This window comes from Macrobrachium rosenbergii, chromosome 41 (genome assembly GCF_040412425.1).
Source record: "Macrobrachium rosenbergii isolate ZJJX-2024 chromosome 41, ASM4041242v1, whole genome shotgun sequence".
In the NCBI taxonomy this organism is placed as follows: domain Eukaryota; kingdom Metazoa; phylum Arthropoda; class Malacostraca; order Decapoda; family Palaemonidae; genus Macrobrachium; species Macrobrachium rosenbergii.
This window is the reverse complement of record NC_089781.1, coordinates 29,041,975-29,065,098: the sequence shown is the minus strand read 5'-3', so window position 1 is coordinate 29,065,098 and position 23,124 is coordinate 29,041,975. Positions and strand designations below refer to the sequence as shown.

Sequence of the window (23,124 nt, the reverse complement as noted above, 5' to 3'; positions counted from 1 at the left end):
AGGGGGCGCCCGGGATTGAACCGGGGACCTCTCGATCTGCAGTCGAATGCTCTACCACTGAGCTACACCCCCGACGTATGAAGAGAAGAATTTTACCCTTGTACTATGATTACATATCTATTTTATCGGGTGGTGGGTTTAACCGTGGCCAAGGTTTACCACTGTAATCGTCACATGTGTACCAGCAATGGGGGAGCCAATAAAATTACTAAAATCTGATCTTTCCCATTGCACTCTGCAGATCTCAGACTTAAGCAACGCCAACTCATCTTCTTATACTGTTACCCTTCCAGTTACTTTGGGGCCACACATTTACAATTTGTAGTCACATACTAAATGGGCCATGTCTTAAATACACACATAAGGCCAATCGGGTGGTAGGATAAGAACGACAATAATAACGATAAATTCCTCTACAGCACTGGAGATAACCTTGGAATATGAAAAAGACAACTTTTCTTTGGTATGCCGCAATGTACACCACAAGTCTACCTTATTAATTAAATATCACTTCACTCTCGTATAAAACGTATCTGACTTTTACCTTTGGGTGATCTGCAATCGGTGTAAGTTTCTAAAATTTATTGCACTATCCATTGCACAAAAACTTGGGACTGCCCAGACCCGGGATCGAACCGGGGACCTTTAGATCTTCAGTCTAACGCTCTCCCAACTGAGCTATCTAGGCTTGTATTGCAGAACAATTATATCATTATTTAAATCTTTGTTCCAATTATTGTTTATCTTGTGCAATATACTTGTTTCATGGGCAGTTCATCGATTGCGGGTTCGGCTATCCCATATTCTAGTGCTGCCTCATGACCGACGGTATGGTACAATTTCTTTTCCCCACAAAAATTAACTGGACTCAACAATTTATTTCAACTGTGACTCTTCCAATTAACCAAATCACTCGGTTATACAGATTTTTTTCAGAACTGTGACTCTGCAAATAAGCAAAAAATTTTTTTATTGAAACATGATTAATTGATATACTACTTCGACCAGACACTACCATTTTCTTCGTAATCCAAACGTTAGAAAACGGATTTATGTAAGGTTTATTTTGGGAAGACTAGTATAAAATACCGACGATTACGAGTCTTGCTTCAAGCTCTTATTATATGGGCGAGGTAAACAGGGATGTGTGAGTCTTGCTTCAGGATTCAAGCACTTATTCTATATGGGAGAGGTAAATAGGGATGTGTGAGTCTTGCTTCAGGTTTCAAGCACTTATCCTAAATGGGCGAGGTGAACCGGCAAGATGAATTTTAGTTTTCGCCCACCCAATGAACTCATGAAACTGATTATGTGTAAGATTCCCTCAACAACTGGATGAATAACTCGAGTGTTTCAGTCACCAAACGATGGGTGAAAAGCCTTATACAGTATTTTATCCGACCAGTCGTCGGGAAAATATGGCTTCTGTAGACCCTACACAATGGAATTAAGCCTGATAGCTCGCTATGTGCCCAACATTAAGTCATATAATTCTGACAGTGCGTCCTATGCCCTCAACGACTGCTGAGGAACTACGGTGTGTGAATTAAAAGAAGTAATAAACGCGCCCAATTTTCTTCGGCGCAATCGAGTTTTCTGTACAGCCGCTATAACGTATAATCAAGGCCACCGAAAATAGATCTACTTTTCGGTGGTCTCGGTATAACGCTGTATGAGCCGCGGTCCATGAAACTTCACCCACGGCCCAGTGGTGGCCTATCCTATATCGTTACCAGAAGCACGATTATGGCTAACTTTAACCTTAAATAAAATAAAAACTACTGAGACTAGACGGCTGCAATTTGGTTTGTATGTTTGATGATTGGAGAGTGGATGATCAACATACACCAATTTGCAGCCCTCTAGCCTCAGTAGTCTTAAAGATCTGAGGGCGGACAGACAAACCGCGGACAGAATAAAGTGCGGACGGACAGCCAAAGCCGGCACAACAGTTTTCTTATACAGAAAAATAAAACCGATCATCATCGCCACCAACATCATTGCCTTCAACGTTCTATAACGCCAAAGAGCCAATGTGAAATTCCGCGGTATTTCTAAGTAATAGATACACGGTGGGTATTTAGCCAGAAATAGTTTCTTATAGTATTTTGGTTGCTTATTTACAATTTAACGTTATTTTGGGGGGTCGGCTGTAATTAACCTGTAACTCCTGAAGTCCATCCAACAAGGGGTTTCCTTCCATACGCGATCTTCACAAGACAAGAGCACGGGTACGTCTGTTTCGAACGGTTCATATCCCGTCCGGCAAGTGCAATACCTTGGAAACTGGTTTTTCTACACTTTTAGGGCTTCTGACACTGGCGGTGCATTTGTTTGTTGTCGGCCAAATGGAATGTCCCTTCGCCGTGTTTAGTACTGGGCCAGGTTGGGGAGGGGGTACCCATACGTTAACAAGTTATTGCACTTGCCGGACGGGATATGAACCGTTCGAAACAGACGTACCCGCGCTCTGTCTTGTGAAGATCGCGTACGGAAACCCCTTGTTGGATGGACTTCAGGGGTTAATTACAGCCGACGGCCCAAAAATAACGTTAAATTGTAAATAAGCAACCAAAATACTGTAAGAAACTGCCATTTCTCGCTAAATACCCCGCCATGTATCTATTACTTAGATCTACCAATTCCGCCACAGATGTCCTTCCTTGTTTAATTCTCCAAGTCCCTTCTCAAGGTTCTCATCCACATAGGTTTGGGTCTTCCAACTCCTACGGTGCCCACAGGTGCCCAGCCAGGAACCACTCCTGCCCACAGTTAAAAACAAGAGAGGGACTTGGTTACAACCATTTGACGAGTTAATTATGAGTAGTTTCTCGACTACACTGAATAAGACATGATGGTGTGTGTGTGTTCCTCTCTCAAACATTGGGCAAATAAGACTCGTAATGTGTTACTTCCAAAAACTTTAGATAGCACGTCTTATGGTGGGTGTTATCCCACCAAGTGTGGTGAATAAGACCATTATGGTATTAATTCATCCAACCACTAGATAAACAGGGATGCTGTGTGCTACGCCGTCAAGTAACGAAGCTTGACATTGTGTTATTCACCCCGCCGTTAGTATTTGCTGTAAAACTGATATAATGCATTTTCCTTATGACAGGTTAACTGACCTGACAGTACTCGTTATTCCCGTTAGTGTGTTAAGGTGGGTACACACATGCGAACCGAACCTTGTATTGTAACCGATTCTTGTAACAAAAACGCAAGTGTGGACGCTTCCTCGAACCCGAACCCCGAACCCGCGATGTTCGAGGCTCCGTTCGCAATTGTCGGTTTTTGGGCCCCGAATCAAAGGGAGGTCTCTTTGCACGTTACGCAGTGTGTGGACGGGACCTGTATTTTCACGCGTAACAACAGAGGTTGCTGAACTTGTTGACACCCACTATGAACAAGGCCGTCCATAGTAGAGTCCCTTGTTTTGGTCAGTCTCATGCCCTTGGTGTAAGTACGTATATGTCTACCATGGCTGATCATTGGAGTGAGGAAGAGGTCCTTCTTGGAATCTCATGTCAGCGAGTAATTCCCGACCACTGTATTCTACCCTTCTAGTATATAACCTGCTTCATCTTCGTTAAATAATGTATATAAATATAGGCGGCAGCTGCTACTTGCATGGTGGCCATCGTCGGTAAACAACCCGGACAGAGACAGACTGATGATCGCAGTGGATTGCAATGAAGTTACGTGCTTTACGTGGTAACGGTTCGTCCTCAACATTTGGACATATCGCTTCATCATTACAAGACTGTCGTAACTCCAAAATCTTGATTTTTCAGGAGAAGCGTTTTAAAGTTTCAAAGTCCTATAACTGCACCGAGATTTTGATTTAGACTTAAAATCTTCCCAGCGCCATCTCTCGGCCAAAAATGCACTTAGACTTACTTTATTACCAAAAGGCGCAGAATTAAATGGGCAATCTTATGAGCTATGTAACTCAAAACTTCAAATTTTTGAGTTACGACAGTCTTGTAATGATGGAGCGATATGCGTAACTCAGTTACACATACAAGGTTCGGCTCTCATGTGTGTAAAAGATTAAGTATACCTTAGTTTTACCAGACCACTGAGCTGATTAACAGCTCTCCTAGGGCTGGCCCGAAGGATTAGACTTATTTTACGTGGCTAAGAACCAATTGGTTACTTAGCAACGGGACCTACAGCTTATAGTGGAATCCGAACCACATTATAGCGAGAAATGAATTTCTATCACCAGAAATAAATTCCTCTAACTCTTTCTCATGTGTGTACCCACCTTTATATTCCACTAAACTGTTGGCTATAGGACGATTGTGTGTGTTATTTCAAAGTAAATAATGATATATTTGACTTGATAACTACCATATTTACCCGATTGTAGGGTGACAAAACATTGCTGTTGTATTTCCTACAGTTGGATGAATTAATCTGAGGGCGTGAGATATTCGTGATACCGCTGGAAAACTCAGTGTAAACTGTTTCCACTACGAATGTATGAATAGGTGTGTGTTATCAGTGTGTTATCACGACTAATAGAGCGTGATATACGACCGACCCATAAGTAACTGTACTTAGATTTCCATTTTATACGTCTAGTCCTTAGGTAACAATGACGTTGTGTTGCCGAGTAAACAAGCTTGGTAACGCGTATTGTTCGTTCAACCGTTGGTAAAGGAAGACTTACTATGCGATGCTCCCCATTACATGAATCAGTGAATCATTTAAGCAGTGGGATTATGGAACAATAATTTTGTTATTCCATATCAAACCACACGTGAATATTCCAAATACTGTATTTAATTCTCCCAACCGTTTATTAACTAATGATGGGCGCCCACCTACCGGATGAATAAACCCAATGGTTTGTAGGCTACTTCGCGCAACCACTTCGTTGACAGAGGACTGAATGCGTCCTCCCCACCCCAAAAGAGGTAATTTTATGACTCAGTGTTACATGGTGAAAATGTTTTACACAGCCGGTAATTCTTTGTAAATTTAAAATAGTTCTCTGCAATTTAGGTGTGTAGTATCTTTATGAAAATAAAATAGTTCTCTGCCCTTTTTGATTTAGTACTTTAAGTAATCTTAATATTCTCAACGACAACAAAAAAAAACCTGCACACATTTGATCATCGTAAACGTCTTCTAATAAAAACTGTGATGCATTAGTAAATGTCAATAAGTACTTTTACATTCCTAATAAAAACTGTGATGTATTAGTAAATGTCAATAACTACTTTTACATTCCATAGGTGACGCCATTGACGGTCAGCCGCTGACAGGGATAATAGTGAAAATCCCGATTGAAAACTTCTTAACAGCTCATTAAAAAATTAAGGACAATAACAAAACTTGTCAAACAGATTGTGGGAACTATGTTGCGAACTGGAAGATGTTTCACTGCAGAATTTATCACTGGCTTTCATTCAAGTGCGGAGCACAAGAAAAATCTTTCGGTACAATGTGGAGATTCGTCCGCAACGTGACACCATCGCGTAGCTACCGTACTGATGTACCACTCAAGTTATTTTGCAAACTTTGGCGTCCAATGAACATCGTTTTGAGCGCACAAAACAATATATAAATATATATATATATATATATATATATATATATATATATATATATATATATATATATATACACACACACACACACACACACACATACATACATACATACACGAGCGAGAGAGGAATATATCGTTCCGTTTCCGATTAGGATTAGTTTTCAAGAGAAGAGAGCAGCAAATAGCCTTCTTTTCTCGGCCGTCAGAGGTGAAAATGGATTTTCTTCAAAAACCAGAAAACAATTCAGCTTGTCAGACGCCTGCATAAACTAAACGAAAATTGACTGTGTTACCACGGCCTACAAAATCTTGGACTTCATCGTGTTTTACCATACTAAACCTATTCAGGAGTGGTACGGTACATGTCTACAATGTACCTAAAAGCAGTGGCGTGGCTGACATTCCATCAGTGGGGGGGCTAGGTGGAGCCAAGATATTTTGGGGGGGCCAAAGAAAACTACACAAAACCAATGTATCAATTCTGGAATTAGTAAAAGATACTATTCTCGAATGTATATATCCATGTGAGTGAAGGTAAATAATAGTATTAGTAATTAGTAAACCTGTATTTTAAATTACAGAGCTCAATTTTCAATTAATTTTCAACTCTTACTATATGCAAATGTATCAAATACTGTAATGTACATTTCGTCACAACCTTATACTGAACACTAGCCTAATTTTAATTTTCAACTACGGTATAATATCCTTGCCATGTAAATATATAAAACCGGTGCATATCATCAGAAACACAAGACTAATGACCCTCCAAAATCTTTTCAAAATTTCAACCTTTCCCATTACCTCTTCTTCATCTCCTCTCCCTGGAAATTAACTCTAAGTTGCAGTAGCACATTACATTGCACTTGTTCAACACTGTAACTACAGTTTCAATCACTTCGTACAAAAGTTGATCACATTAAGTTGGATCAAAATATCATGAGCAAACATGTCATTTATGCTAAAAACCTATAACTATAATTCTGCTTTTGACCACCAAAGGGTTAAAGATTAGCTACAAAGGGAATTTCAACCATGGGGGGGGGAAGCTTCTGACTCCCCCATAGCGACGCCACTGTAGGCTAAATGACCTGCAATATAGGAATAGGTTTTTTTTATTATGGACTTTACATAAACTAAGGCCAGCCTTGTATTATCATTATAATTCACAATCTAGAAGTTTCGAACTATTCGAAACTATTCGATGGCTGTCTTGTTACCGTTATAACGATGCCCATTTTTAAAAAGTAGTGTCTAATGGTACGTCACACAACATAAATATTTGCTGTGATTCAGCCAGTCTAACTATATTTTTAATTATCTAGTCAGCTTCGGTTAAACTGCACACTTTGATCTGCCAACGACCGATGGCCTCAACCACCGGGTTACTGTGTGTGTGTGTGTGTGTGTGTGTGTGTGTGTGTGTGTGTGTGTGTGTGTGTGTGTGTGTGTGTGTTAACATAAAATATATCACTTGCCTCAATAGAAACCCTAATTTCAAATATCACCATGCTGAATAATTCTTGTCCTCAACGTATTACATATTTGCTTCCACAAAAATCGAAGACGGAATGTTAAATTACAGAGGTTTTTAAATTACCAAGGTGTGACGAACAGTCGTTGACAAATGGTCTATCTAAACCTTGATTGGCAACAAAAGAACGTCAGATTGGCTAGCAAATTATCCTTTCCATGTTTCGGTTTCCTATCACCAAACAAAAGTCTGTGGATGTAATTCTGCACCCAAGCGTTTCACGATCAGACCTAGTGCGCAAATAGAAGAGTTGCCAATTACCATAAATTAAAAAATCATCAAACGTATACATATCGACTTTTTCATAGTTCTCCTTTAAATGCAAAAGATAAACCATAACTAATAGTAGATTGCAATACATACAAGACGACTGCGTCCTTTGTAGTGCAGAATGCAAATACCTTAGCATGCATTACTAGGCCTAGGCTACATGCTACGACGTTTGTTCTGAAAGCCGGGAGAACTTTGGGGAATTCTCTCTCACGAAACTTGGTAACTAAGTTCATGCCACCAGTAACGTATACCTGCACGCCAGTGGGTATATGCTGCAAAACTCGACGATGAATAAAAACGATCATACCCACATTCAAAACTAAAACGTCTCACCCACTGTAGCCATGTCGATAAACCTTGTCACGGGCACGGAAACTACATACGACCAAATAGGCCAAATAACAAGCACCTAACGAAAAATAGTGAATTTGTTACAGCGCCTTGGTTATGGATATAAAATCTATAGTATAGCAAAACGCGAAACGGCTTTGGATAAGTGACATGCCAGAACGACCGAAGCATTAGCCTACTAGCTTAGCCCATAGGCTATCAAGTAAACAGGCTTGTCACATGAATTTGGAAAGCCTCGAATTAAAACTTACCTGGTTCGTCCAAGGAAAGTGTTTCATTAAAACACTAGTCAGTTGCGGATGACGGTAATTGTAGTATTAACCCAGACTTGCAGTAGCAGGATCAGCATTTTATACGTGTTCGCTCACCCACTACTTTTAGATGACTGACTCCATAGAGTATGAAAGACCCTCAGCGATTGGCCACTTGGACAGAGTCATCAGTCACTTACCCTGGAGTCCGGGCATTGCGACAAAACGAACGATCACGTATACTACGCGTGAGTACATTTTACTGTCGTCGCAATGTCTTTAATTATAATATATATATATATATATATATATATATATATATATATATATATATATATATATATATATATATATATATATGAACGTTGATATGTTTAGTGCATATAAAGCATATACGCATAGCAATAAGAGTAACTGCATGCCCAGCGTTTACTACTTTATATTATAAGCTTTAATTCTTTGGTACGCGGTTCATCTTAATACTTTTCTCCGTACATAATAATGAGGTCCCTGGGTTAATTATTCTGACACTGATATTTTAATTAATTTGACATGACGTAATATTTGCTGTACAACAGCCTGAAAAATTTTTTTCACGTATTGCGCTCTTGTTACACGTTTTGGGAATTATGGAACGTATTACTACCACGTCAGTATTTTCTCAACTTGACACACCAGATTAACGCTTGACTGAAAATGATCCATAACTTTTAATTTGAAAACTGCCTTTACGGGTTCTTTGCTTTTACCTCAAATTTCTTTCTGAACAAGTGCTCCCTAAATTCTTGCTACCACGACGTTTAAAGAAGATATAACCATCACCCATTCAATGAATTCAGTGCCATGATGTTAAAACGCCACTTAGCAGCCGCAAAGCAAGAGGGGAATGAAAAATTTTAGGAATTAGAAAAAGCCAGAATTTCATTCAGTCATTCTATCCCGGCTGATTGGAAGGACTCGCTACGACAAGAAATTTATCGAAAACTTCGTACGACTACAGATACCCTAACAAGGAAACTCGGCAGAAAACTAAAAAACCTTATTGATAGCAGTGACTGGACTAATAGTGCACGTAATGACTGTTTTATAAACTTATCAAGTAAACAAGTAAGTGAAAATGTTGTGAGTGCACTCGGATATGGTTTATCCTTCTCTATGTCGAATGGACCCTCTGCTGTAACGATTGCGTCGTCCCTATGTATATTTGAAAAATATTGTGATCTTCCTCAAAATCATGTTGACATAATTAAAGGTATTGTATATGGAGCTGCCAATGTTAGGCATGAAAGTAATCTCCCTGCTCGCTATGACAAAAGTTTGACCGATCTTAAAAAACACATCACAATCCACATCACAAAAGCTGATAAGTCGAATAGTATTGTAATTTTAGATAAAACTGACTACATATCACGTATACAAGCCCTACTGGATGATGATACGACTTACAAAAAAAAAAAAACTATCAAAAACCCGCTTAATCAAGTCATAAAAATTTCAGTATCACAGTGAAAAAAATCCTTAAAGATAAAAAAGAACTAATAAGTCAGTAGTCACTAAAATTTCCCTCGTTGCCTGATTTGTACGGATAAGTAAAAACGCATAAAGTAAATAACCCTATGCAGCCTATTAGTATACTGTTGGCTCAGTATCATATAAACATTCGAAATATATTATCAAGCCCTTGTCCCCGTTACTTGGAACTATCTCCGATTCTCACATATATAATTGTCTAGGTTTAGTTGATAAATTAAACAAAATCACTTTTTGACCCACCGATAGATTCGTTAGTTTTGATGTTTGTTCTCATTTTACTAAAGCCCCATTAGATTCTGTTTTCGAGCACTTTAGTAATGAACTAATCTATCATGAACTACCTCCCCCCCGTAAGTCATATTATTTCACTCATTAGGTTGTGCATTTGTGACTGAAAGTTTATATTCAATGGTGAATTTTACCAACAAATATTTGGTATGGCAATGGGCAACCCTTTATCCCTACTCCTCTGAAACTTGTGTATGGAATTCTTTGAAAAACGATATTTACCTAATATCATTTACAATCCTTTAAAGTGGTATAAATATGTTGACGATATTTTAGCTGTTTTGCCTGCTGGTATTGATGTAAATGATTTACTCTCTAATTTAAACAACCAGGTACCATCCATTAAGTTTACTTTAGAATTAGAAAAAGACAATTGCCTCCCTTTCTTAGATGTTTTAATACATGCAAATTCAGTGTTTATAGGAAACCAACCAACAGCTTAACTTATATCCATTTTTATTCAGGCCATCACCTAAATATCTAAACATCAATTTTTTTCTTCTATGTTTTTACGAGCTTTGCACTTTGTCAGTCCCCAGTATTTGGATCAAGAAATCGAATACATAAGGAAAATAGGGACAGTTTATGTTATCCTTCACATATACTAGATATTTGTTATAATAAAGCCCACAAAAGGTTTTATAGTGAAAGTAACATGGAGAAAGAAACGCCTAAGAGCATTCTTAGCTTGCCTTATTTTAGTGGTTTTGAAAACATAAAATCATTGTTAAAATCTTTTAATGTTAACCTCGGTTTTTCCTATAATAACACACTAAAAGGAATGTTAATAAAAAGTAGCCCTAAAGAAAACAACAACATATAATATATAAAATTCCATGTGTGGACTGCTCCTCTTTTTCTATTGGCCAATCTAGCGAAGATTTGGATGTATGTATTAAGCAACGTAAGTATTTAGTCAAAACTGGGCAAACATCCAATGCTATATTCATTCATTTAAGTGAAAAATCTCACAGGATAAATTGGACTGCAAGTTCAGTGATTGCCAGATCAAAAGATTTCTCTTTAAGAAATCTTTTGGAATCCACTATTGTACAGCTTACTTCCAGCTGTAATTTTAACCTTAGCACTGGCATGTATTATTTGGATCCCTGTATTAGAAAAATGTTCAAGAATGACGTAAAAGAAAAAATCACTGACTTAATTACAAATTAGTTACATTATATATATTTTCTATGTATTCATATGTTTAATATAATTTTTTATTTGTAAAAATGTTCGTCTTGCAAAAATTGTTATTGTTTACAAAAAAAAAGAGAATTATTGAGCTGTACTTTTATAACACTCTTTGGTGGTCAGTCACCTCCTTCTATAATCTTTTAATTGTCTTGTCTCTGCTTCTGAATGGTTGATCCTAATCCTTTGAAAACCTATTTTGGCAGTTCTACTAATTCTTCAATTGTGTTGGATTCCAGGTAAATACCTTTTCCTTTGTAATCCCCATATGTCATTTATATGAGCTTTCTTTGTAAACTTATTTTTATATTTCTTCAGTCTGCTAAGTAAAGGACGACAGTCGAAAGTCCTCGCAGCACTCCATTGTTTCTCTTTCCTTCGCTGATTTTGTCTTTATTTACAGTATATATTCATCACGTTCCATATTATCGTGATTCAGCTATACATATATATATATATATATATATATATATATATATATATATATATATATATATATATATATATATACATATATACAGACGTATGTGTTTGTGTTAGTTTGTGTGCGTAGTTGTGTATGTGGGTGTAATGAAATCAAGGGAAGCAATGATTTAATGACTACAGTGGTATTATAGCGAAAACTCGTGAATATCAATAATAATGCAAGAGAACATACATGGGATAAAGAACGTATAGAGGTTTATTGATGATTACCTTTTTCGACGTAATATTGTGCTCGTCAGTAAGTTTGCATCAACATTACGTAACAAGCCCTGGACGATAAAAAATGCAACGGTCGCCCAAAAAAAAAGTTGCTTGCTTAGACCAAATATAACAAGCAACTGAATACCAGGGTTAGAGAGATTTGTCCCTTTAACAAACAACAACTGGGAATGATAAAAGTTCTTTTGTATAACAAAACGAAGTCGAGATCATCCGCCCGTCACGGAGGAAACCACCCGTCTTCTGCTGGGCAGACCTCTTTCATTGGCATTATTTATTTATATTATGGTTTTTGGTCATTTCTCTTCTTTCTGTTTCCTCGCTCTTCGTTAGGAAGTGGAAGTGAAATGAAGTGATGTGATGATGCCATTGAGAATAATGAGAAATCTGTGAGATGCAGTTAGAAAAGCAATACCAGCGTTTCAGAGTATATCGATAAACAAGTTATCCTTGAGCTAGCGAGCTAGCTTAGTCTCTCTCTCTCTCTCTCTCTCTCTCTCTCTCTCTCTCTCTCTCTCTCTCTCTGTAGACAGTAACAAACAAATCTGATATTCGTTTAGTATCCTTTATCGCCTTGCTGTGAGCGGAGGTGTTGCTGAACGCATCCAAAGGAGCTATCTAGTAGTCATGTGGGACAGGTCACCACAGAAGAAAAAGTGAGTGAGTTTCTACACAAGCGCTTGAAGTTCTATCGTCTGATACAAAACCAATCAAAGTCAAGTGGTCCTTGCGTGAGATGTAAGGCAATTTCGCTCTTCCTGGATTGAAATTGCTCGTGTTCCAACTGCGGAGAATGGTTTCAAACTGAAATTGTAAGTCTGGTTCTACAAGTGTGCATCTTGACGTTCCATTATATTTAAAAGAAAAAAAATTTAAACGAATTCCGTACGGTGTTTGTAAAACTGTCTTTTCTTAAGCCGAATTTTGATGTCGTTTGGGCTCATGTTTCAAGAATTACTTCTAAATTTTCAGGAAACCTCGTATTTTATGAGACTGAAATCTCCAATATGAAGCTGATTAAAACACAAGAGGCGTTATTAGTGAATCTTCGAAGGAAAATCGTATACAGCGACACTTTATATGTGCAGTTAATATTTGGCATGTGGCAAAACAAAAGCAAAATAAATCTGCAGTGGTGAAAAGTGTTCGCCACAGTTTATGAGATTGCACGCTATAAATATAGGTAATAGAGGTGAGCAATTGGATTCCATTAGATGTAAAATTTTGAAAGTTATAGACAGAAAATTATGACAGTTGCATCGCTAAAATAAATATAAATGGACTCAACGAAGAACGTGTGCGTTTTTTGTTACTTAAGGTTTTGTGCTTCTTATAATGCGGTTCATTTCGTTCAGAATATAAAAGGTCTTCCTCACTGTCTGAAATGGACAGCAGAGAGCATGTTTAACTATCAGCATGAATTAAACAAGAGGTTAAAATTTCTGCTTTTCTATTATATTTCCAATTTCAGTCTGTAACGAAGATTTCCATACACGGAGGTGGTTGTCAGTCCCGTCAACTTTGAACTGAAAGGCGAGTAGATTGGCTCTAATGCTGCTCTCTAAAATAGACCTACAAACAAATATGGTTTATCTTTATTTTATCAAGTCATTTTATGAATAAACGCGTAAGAAATGCGTAGAAATTTCTTCGGCGCAATCAAGTTTTCTGTACAGCGTATAATGCTATAAGAAGCTTTCAGCCGCGGCCCATGAAACTCAGCCACGGTCAGGTGGTAGCCTGTGTTGTTGGAACCTATATCGGTGCCGATTATGGCTAATTTTATTCTTAAATAAAATATAAACTACTGAGGCTGAGGGTTGCAATTTGTTGTGTTTGATGATTGGAGGGTGGATATTCAACATACCAATTTGCAGCCCTCTAGCCTCCGTAGTGTTTAAGATCTGGGGGCGGACAGAAAAAGTGCGAACGGACAGACAAAGCCATCTCAATAGTTTTCTTTTACAGAAAACTAAAAATCTGAATAGTACGTCCACTCATATGTAATATACTGTTTAAAGCGTTGTTGCCTGTGGATAAATAAGTGAAAATTCCTTTTTTTGTCATTTTAAAGCAAACCACAAAGGGAATTAAGGGTATATCATGTCCCCTGGAAACAGTCGAACGCTCTTCATGATATATACTGATATAATATGTAATCGGTGATAATACTTTTGCCTGTCATGGTTGAAAATTAATTCTTACCTCCACTTATTTCCCGACATAATTGCTCATATATCTGCCAGTGCGGTTTTTTTTTACTTTGTATTTATTCCACTCCAGGGAGAAAACAGACCAAAGATCTGAAGTAAGCGCGAGACTTGCACTTCTATGGACAGGCTTGGAGTGGCTGAGCAATGAGATGTAATTGTGATATTTAGTTTTTTTCGTCCTCGAATCCTGCGGTGGTGCTTGTCATATTTTGCTAGTCGTTAAATTGGGCTCTTTTCATATTTTCCAACCTTCATCGTATATTTGAGTATTTCACTGGCACGACCATGGATCATATTAAATGTTCATGCCCATATCTACAATTCACCTTCACTTCAAAAAATGAGCGAGAGCCTGTGCTGGCATAAAGCCATCGTGAGCATCAACAACAACAACAAATGTGAGCGGTAATAACGACAGTAACGTCAGTTTCATTGATTTAAAATGACAACTGAGAAATCACCTTAACAAATGACTTCGGTGTGTAGAATGTTATCCTTTGCCTTGGAACAATAGAAGGGCAGATTTCCGCATAATGCCATAAAAATTCTTTCGGTATTCATTTGCTGAAAACACATTTAAACTCATCATCTAGACTTACATTTTAGCTGTACATAATTCTGAAAAATATTTATTGCATTTTCCATAACTTATTCTTTATTTAGAAAGAACTTTGATACACAGGATGAAAAGAAAACTTTAGTGTTATTCAGAGATGGGGCTGCTTAATTGTCAATAATGCCCAATTTTATATATGAAAACAGAGTTCATTCGGGTACCACGTTTGGTTCGCGTCAAATATAGCAGGACCCTTTAAACTGTTTCGCTTGGTTAACTTAAAAAAAAATAAACATGACCTTTATCCCGGAACAACCACACGTACCTCTAATAAATTAAACCTTGACGGTCCAAGCTCTCACTACCATTCAGCCAAGTCTAACCCCACCGAAATTCCTGCGGAAGATCTTTCAGGATGTAAGAGGCCTCTCGTCTCCTCCAAACTAACCCTAAACTCGTTCAAGGTCACTGGAACGAGATAACAGCTCAGTGGATGACTGAAATTCTTCTCCCTCACTCCCTGTTCTTCTTCATCGTCAGGTCTGGATTTCTACGATTATTATAAGGATTTCCATGAACTGCGTGACTCAATACTATAAAGTGACTGTGCTACGAAAGAGAGGGAGCGGGAGAACGAGAAAAAAGACGAGAGAGGGAGAGAGACCCTATAATAGGGATTGTAACCACAGCTGCCCTGCGGCATTCCTCCATCTCTCAAGCTAACTGCGTGCCCTTATAGTTTCTTCTCGAAAGATTCTTGCCTTATAATGGATGAGCACCTGTTCTCGTGTGATGAAATTTTTAAAAGGAGTTTATAACTCTGACAGGGAAATGAGACATGTTCTTATTCAGTGCGTATGGGGAAAACGTTAAATCAAAAGCTACCTCTGCTCCGTGCGCTTGCCTCCCACGGCCTATCTCGGGTCCTGTCGTGTATCTCGGATTCCCTCAGTGTTGCGGATACCTCGTTTGGAAGCAGTACTGGTTCTGTCAAGCGGATTCTAGTTGCCATGTGAGAATACGGTTGTTTTCTCTTCGTGGCATTTGACGAGGACTAAATTTTTTACTTCAAATATCACTTCTGTGCAAAGCAATATCGTCAGTGTTGTCCATGAGGCGAAATACAGTATTCAGAGAAGACATCTCGGGATGTCGCGGTGTCGCTTTGTTTCTGTCATCATTCAACCAGCGTTCGTTCGTTTTAGATTGCGACGGCCTTATACCAGCAAGGACTTTGGTTTGTTAGTCTTTCCGTCTTTAAAATGAATATGGCAGTTGCAACCTGATGAGCTAATGCCATTGGATAGTTGTAATTATCATAATTTCCTTTAGAATATTGTAAATTACTTTTCCATTTGACTGCAAAGAGTATTTCAGAAATGAGCGATACAAAATCCCTCGTTTAAAATCAACCCTTTCTTAAGGGTTGCTTAGCTTTGTTTGTGTGTACTGAAATCAAACATCTACTCGTTAATATAGAATCCTTAAATCTGCAAACAGTTACATTTCTCGGCAGTTGTCGTGTAAACTGGTTGCGGTCCGGTTGAGTATGAATCTGATTGAATCTCAAACTATGATGAACATTAAGCCACAAAAGAGATGCACTAACTTTTTTATTTTATTTGGACCAGGAATATTTAATTCAGTCAGCATACTATACCAGTGGATTTTTTTTATTTAACGTGTTTATATCTGTTTTAGCAAACTTTTTTTGACAAAAATAATTATTAGCTTTGGAATCAAATTTCACTGTTGCTAAGCTTTAAAAGGATGATAAAGACATAGAAAGCTGCCAATAAATGATAAAGACATAGAAAGCTGCCAATAAAGTGTAAATTTCTGTTGAAAATACAAATCTGACGCGAGTTCCAAAGAAATGCAAATTGAAATGCAAATTACATTGTAAACAAGAAGCTCTAGGCAATAAAACTTCGCTTCTTGTCCGTTTTTGGTCATCGAGAAAGCGCAAGCATACTACCAGTTAGTGGGTCCTGCTTACTACATACACCCACCCACTGTTGCGTAGTGGTCATCGCTGCCATTGACGCAGAGAGGAGTGATTGGAGGCGCAGTGAAAATGAAAAGTTAAAACTGAACAGGGGGTGAATATGAAATGTAAGAGAATGCTGAAGGGGAAGGTTGGAAGAGCGTGGGTGAAAAAAAAAGAGGTGGGTGGCAAGTAATTAGGGGTATTAGATCATACGAAAAGAAAATGGAGAAAAAATGTACAACAAGCGCCAAGGCATACCAGCAAGAAAGCAGGTTAGAAAAAATTATGCGATTAAATTAGACAAAATAAGGGATGGAAATAATTTTGAAAAGAATTATTTTAATGTCAAAAGAGGACAAAATTGGTGTCTCTGGAGAAAGGAAAAAGCGAATGAGACCAGAGAGGAGAGAGGATGTACGTGTTGAATAAAGAAAAACTGTAGACCGAAAAAAAAAATTTATAAGACAACAAAAGAATGTGAAAGAGGAAAAGGACTGAAGAGGGTTAACACAAAAATGGGCGAGGTTAAAGGAAACAGGAGGGAAAGATGGTAAGATAACGCGAGGAAAAGAATGTAAGCAATGTAGTCGGTATAAACGGAAAGTGACAAGGACAGGGAGGCTTTAAGGAACAGGAAGTAACATAAAGCAAGTGAAAGGCGAATGATATTAAGAAAGCATGGATAGAGAGAAAGTTACAAACTGAAAGGACGATTGAAAACTTCAAAAGTAGAAAGCAACGACACTGGTGACTCAGAGATGGATCCTCACAGCGGAAGATTTCTCTCTCTCTCTCTCTCTCTCTCTCTCTCTCTCCTCAATGTTATCTCTCTCTCTCTCTCTCTCTCTCTCTCCTCAGTGTTATCTCTCTCTCTCTCTCTCTCTCTCTCTCTCTCTCTCTCTCTCTCTCTCTCTCTCTCTCTCTCTCTCTCTCTCTCTCTCTCTCTCTCCTCTCTCTCTCTCTCTCTCTCTCTCCTCCATGTTGGGAGGTTCATGACCTCAACTGGTCTGACAAACTCCCACCCCTGAGACACCCGACACCCCTACCCCCCTTCCCCGATAGATGTCGAAGTGGGAAAAAATGTATATTTGCATTTTTTCTGGATCAATGAGGGGAAGGGAGAGATAAGTGATCGGAGTTTTTCGGAAAATATACATACTGTACGTAAATTTTATATTTACTTTAAAAATAAATATTAAATTAAATATAAAAAAACAGATAATTACCTCGTCCCTATACCAGTTAAGTACAGTCCTAAGGTGTTTTTTAATCCATTGCTTGAGAATAACCCAGTATGGTTTGATTATTAAATTGGCATAAAGCAGAAACAAATCTTCTTGTGTTCTGAAGAGCGACAAGTAATATTCATACCTTCGATATTCACCAATATTCCCATTATATTTCTGTAGCTTTCTATTGGCTCTTTACTTTCGCTAATGAGGATTACTGAATGTGCTCTTATGTTATTAAGGCTGATAGGAAACGCATCTCATTTTGAGATGAGAAATATTTATTCAAAGACACTTTTCGACAAAATTGTTGTCTTTTTTAATAACTGTTTCAATTACTTTATTCGACTGTCATTCTAGTTAATAGTGAAGCTTAGCTAATATGTTTTGATTTTATTATCGCTTTAGTTTTCAGTCATAAGGATAAGTTATATACTGTATATATATATATATATATATATATATATATATATATATATATATATATATATATATATATATATATATATATATATATATATATCTGTGTGTATAATATATATATGTATATATATATATATATATATATATATATATATATATATATATATATATATATATATATATATATATATATATATATATATATATTTAATATATAAAAGTTATATATTTAATAACAGGACCTCATTTAAACTGGATGGTATCTAGCTGAGATATTTATTCAGGAAAGTTACAAAATGCTTTCTAGGACTAACAGTCCTCAACGTCTGGCATCCGTAGATAACAGACGATTAGGACCGTTAGTCCTAAAAAGCTTGTAACTTTTCTTGAATAAATATCTCCGCTAGATACCATCCAGCTTAAATGAGGTCCTGTTATTAATTGTATTAATGCACAGAACAATATATACATTATACACATATTTATACAGTATATGTGTGTGTGTGCTTCTGAACTGATACAATATTCGGTAGATTACTGAAGTATAGTATCTGGTGTGGATATGTAATTATGAAAGCTTCTGTGCACAGATAAAAAAAAAGTAAACACGTCATTCTCCACCGTAACTGTGTGTAAATGTGCGCATGCGCATCTGCATGCATGCTTCTCAGTCATTAAACCAGTCCCCGGTATTCGCAACTTCCTCTTTCCGGTTAGCGATGTCACGCGTAGCCTACTTTGAGAGCTTGTTTGAGTCCCAGCTATGCTTTATAAACGCAGAGGTGCCTCTGTTTTGAATGAGGACTGATTATGTGGATCAGTTTCAGCGAAGGCCGCCAAAGTTACTTGTTCACTTCTCTCTGTTGTTAAGCTCTTCGTCAACTACTAATTTAAACATTTGCCTAATGTTATTCCTGTCCATGCATGATGTCTTTCAATGTTCGGGTATTCCTTGCTGAGGTGACTTGCAACCATCATTTGCCAACTGGACCAACACCATAACATAGTCTTCATACGTAAACGATCTCTTGATGTGTTGCCCCATATCTCTCTTGCTTTATAAAAATTTCCTAGGTAATCTATTTGTATTTTACCTGCCATTCTTCATTCAAGTACTTCCGTTCATGGGTAGCCTGACCTCCCTTGTTAGTTGTTACGTTTCCTGTCCTCCACTCTCCATCATCCTGGAACTTTACGTCTCCCCCAAATACACTTGAATCCGTTCTATCTACTTCCTTTTCCAAGTCTTCACGGGTGTACTTTAATTCTCAGTAAATTGTTTTATTTCCTTACTCATTGCTCTCCAAAAAATTACTGCCTTTGCCTTAGGAGTTAGTATTCCCAAGGCACACCTTCCGCCATCAAGAACCGAAGCTCAAAGATATTCATACAATCCCTTTTGCTCCACTCTCACTCTCGCCGCGAAAGTTTTCGCCTCTTCTCCTCCCTTTGACATGTCCGCTTTGTTTTACCGTTAATTAGTACCCTGTTCTTCCGCATTCCTTTGCATGTATGCATTTTTCTTTGCATAAACGATTTAGTAGGCTTAAACCACTGATGTAACGTATTCAAAATTCCGCAATGCTCTAAAACTTTGCCCTAAAATAACCTTAGAGCTCTCCATTGCTGACGTCATGAGCGCCGAATGTCGAAACCTTCTGCAGGTCAACTGAGCTCAGACTACACATTCCCAATTCTCCACTTATTTTGCCAGACCTAATAATGCCTGAACAGCACTTCTGATTACTAGGTCTGCACGTTAAGTCGCACAGCGATCCTGACGACAGTAATACAGACACCCGAATTCATCATTGATAAAAGATTTGTGTCCGTAGGCAAGTTTATCTGCATGTACAATTATATGTATGTATGTATGTATGTATGTAGATAAACTTGTATGTATGTATGTATATATACATATATATAGATAAACGATAAACTTGCATGTATATTTATATATACATATATATATATATATGTATATATATATATATATATATATATATATATATATATATATATATATATATATATATATATATATATATATATATATATATATATTATTACGGCATTAAGTAACGCCCTTTGTTTAAGTGGAACAAAATTAAAGACTTTTTCATTAACCTTATTTTGTCGAACATGAATGTATTGCCACAGGTTAATAGATTAATATAATATATTAACAAAATTAATATAATGCTTATTCGGTTTAATAATGCGGCATAAGTAACGCCCTTTTTAACTTCATATCTTATAATGTATATTTTTTTTATTATTTTCTTTAAATAATTTGCTAAATCTTAATTTTTTCAGATATTTTATACGACCATGAGATTAACAAAGGAACAGAGAGTAAAAGCAATTCAATTGTACTATCAAAACAATAAAAATGGTGCTGAAACCGCAAGATTGTTATCAGCTGAATTTAACATCCCAAGGGTGCAAAGCCGAAATATCATTTGTATTGAAACATTATTAAACCGAATAAGCATTATTAATTTTTTGTTAATATATTATATTAATCTATTAACCTGTGGCAATACATTCATGTTCGAAAAAATAAAGGATAATCAAAAAGGTTTTAATTTTGTTCCACTTAAACAAAGGGCGTTACGTATGCCGCACCCTTATATATGTGTGTAAAAATATATGTATATATATTTTATATATATTTTATATATACACATGTAAATATATACATACACACACATATATATATACTGTATATATATGTATATATATATATATATATATATATATATATATGTATATATATATATATATATATATATATGTGTGTGTGTATAATGTGTATGTATGTTGTTCTCATATTTGGTGCACAATTTCGTTTTCTTTCTGAAATTGCATGGGAGGCAATGCGTCTAATCAAGGACGCCGCTTTCAACACTTCTCTGATTTCTCTTTGCAATCGTTTCCAGGTGACTTTTATATTACTGTTTACCTGTTTAACAACTTGGGTGAAGGAGAGGGCCTCTGCCCTCTAAGGAGGCCAAGTCACATCCTTCAAGCCACCTCAACCATCATTTACCCTTCTTCCTTCAGGCCTGGCGAGGATGTATTAAATTGCAGGGGCCGCTGGCCTCCGGTGGAAGAATAAACCGGGATAGATAAGTCATTGTTAGAAAAACTGTTATGAAATTCGAGAGCTAATGACAGATTTTCATGTACTACGAGAAAATTTGATGATTATGAGATGGAACAAAAACTGATTAAAGAATAAGAGAAAATTGATCATTCCTAGAGGAATAAATGAAAATGAAAGAAATTCTGAATGTGAAAAATAGGTTTGTGGGGAAAAAATAATTTAATGAATAATTGAAAATTAATAAATGACTAACACAACAGTAACTGAGGTTGAGAATAATATAACAAGATAAACATAATATATAAACAATTTATACAAAATCTGGATTCTCTTGAAAAGTGGATAAGATAGCATTGTAGTAATTTTTTTATGGAGAAAATGTGAAAGGAATTTCTTACGAAACATAAGTAAAACCCTTAACTGGAATAACGGAAGATGGAAGGCTTGGGATACACAGACCAAGTATCTTGCATAAACGTGCAATAAGAAGCTTGCAGTACATTTCCGAAATAATGTTTTGGTGTGGAATTATCAGTATTCAAACTACGACAGGTTTTGTACAAAGGTTTATTCGTATTTTTCTTTTTCTATGTTCAAGTGATGAATACCAGGTATCTAACAGGGCATTTGATTTTATATGAGATGCATTAAAAATTAAAAGCACTGTGCAGTCTTGAACACACACTCACCCTTACGTGTTATACATGCTGGCAGGAATTGTGATAATGTCCGTAAATGCACCGTAATATTCAACTGATACTGAAATTAAATCATTTCAATTTAATTTCAGCCCTCGCCAGTAACACCGAAATGTTTTGGACTGGGTTCCTCCTGATCTACTTCGTACTGCTGTCTTCGAGAACAATATGTCCAATACCCAGAGAAATTCTGAACCACCAGATGTCCTTGTGGTACTTCATGATTGAAACCTCTACGGCGGGAGTCAGCGGCCTTCCTGAGCGCTGGATGTTCCCAACCGAAGCCTTACCGACCCAGCCGTCTTTCCCTCCGTCAACGTCGCTCCCGCCATCACCACCACCACCATCGCCACCACCACCACCACCAGAGAGCAATCAGCCGTTGAGTTTCCCAACTCCCTCTGGTGAATCTTCAGGGACTGCTGAGTCCAAGAACCAAACTATTGTGGTGAGTGACAACCGCGTACCCGGCATCGCTGGAGACTTTACTAAGGTGGTGTCCTGTTCTAGGCCTTGCCAGATCAGGGTGTCTTCGACGTGCGTGATCGACTGGGCTTGTGTCAGACAGCTGACTGGCCCTTGAAGCCCTTTTCGGGCGGCAGCTACGTAAGTAGGGAAAATTTCAATTGTGAGTGTGACAAAAATAATTTAAGTAACTAAAAGTGATAAGTATTCATAACCAGAAAATCTTGAGGCTGTATTTATATCGTCAGGGGTATATAAGATGTAATGAAGGAGTGTTAGATAAATATGGTGGATAATAATTTATGGTAGTCTGGACTAATATTTTCTATGATTGTTCTTAGAGCGTGTAAAGTATCCTTCTTGCAAGTACTGATTAGTTAAGTGTAAAGTGGAAAAAATCTAGATAAAATACATTTAAAACGATTATAAGGGTGATAATGACACTAGTACCAGTGCTAGCTGCTTTGAAATCAAAAGTGGACAAAATTACTAACAGAAACAGAAATATCTTGGCCTCTCTGTGTACAGTCAATTTGAAACTAGAAGATAGTTTCATAAGTACAGTATACTATTGATATTTTATGCCTTCCATAGGACGCAATATATTTTCATAGATCACTGTAAGTGTTCTTGCGTTATGCTTATGTTTTACATTTTTAAGTTTTATTTAGTATATTGACTTTGGTTTCATACTGAAACCTTATACATACCAGCCAAAAAATAAAAATGTTTTTGAATATGTAAAA

The 23,124-nt window shown here is 37.1% G+C and overlaps 1 long non-coding RNA gene and 2 other non-coding genes across 4 annotated transcripts; 1 reads left to right on the top strand and 2 right to left on the bottom strand.

Moving 5' to 3' along the window:
* Window positions 1-72, bottom strand: TRNAC-GCA (transfer RNA cysteine (anticodon GCA)). The gene has a single exon. It is a non-coding gene; the product is annotated as a tRNA-Cys (tRNA).
* Window positions 73-615: 543 nt separating this feature from the next.
* On the bottom strand, window positions 616-688 carry TRNAF-GAA (transfer RNA phenylalanine (anticodon GAA)). The gene has a single exon. It is a non-coding gene; the product is annotated as a tRNA-Phe (tRNA).
* An 11,212-nt stretch (window positions 689-11,900) lies between these two features.
* Window positions 11,901-23,124, top strand: LOC136826777 (uncharacterized). 2 transcript variants are annotated; one of them, XR_010849705.1, is made up of 2 exons: window positions 11,901-12,507; window positions 22,006-23,124. It is a non-coding gene; the product is annotated as an uncharacterized lncRNA (long non-coding RNA). The 2 variants fall into 2 exon arrangements; XR_010849706.1 differs by lacking the exon at window positions 11,901-12,507 and adding an exon at window positions 14,457-15,476.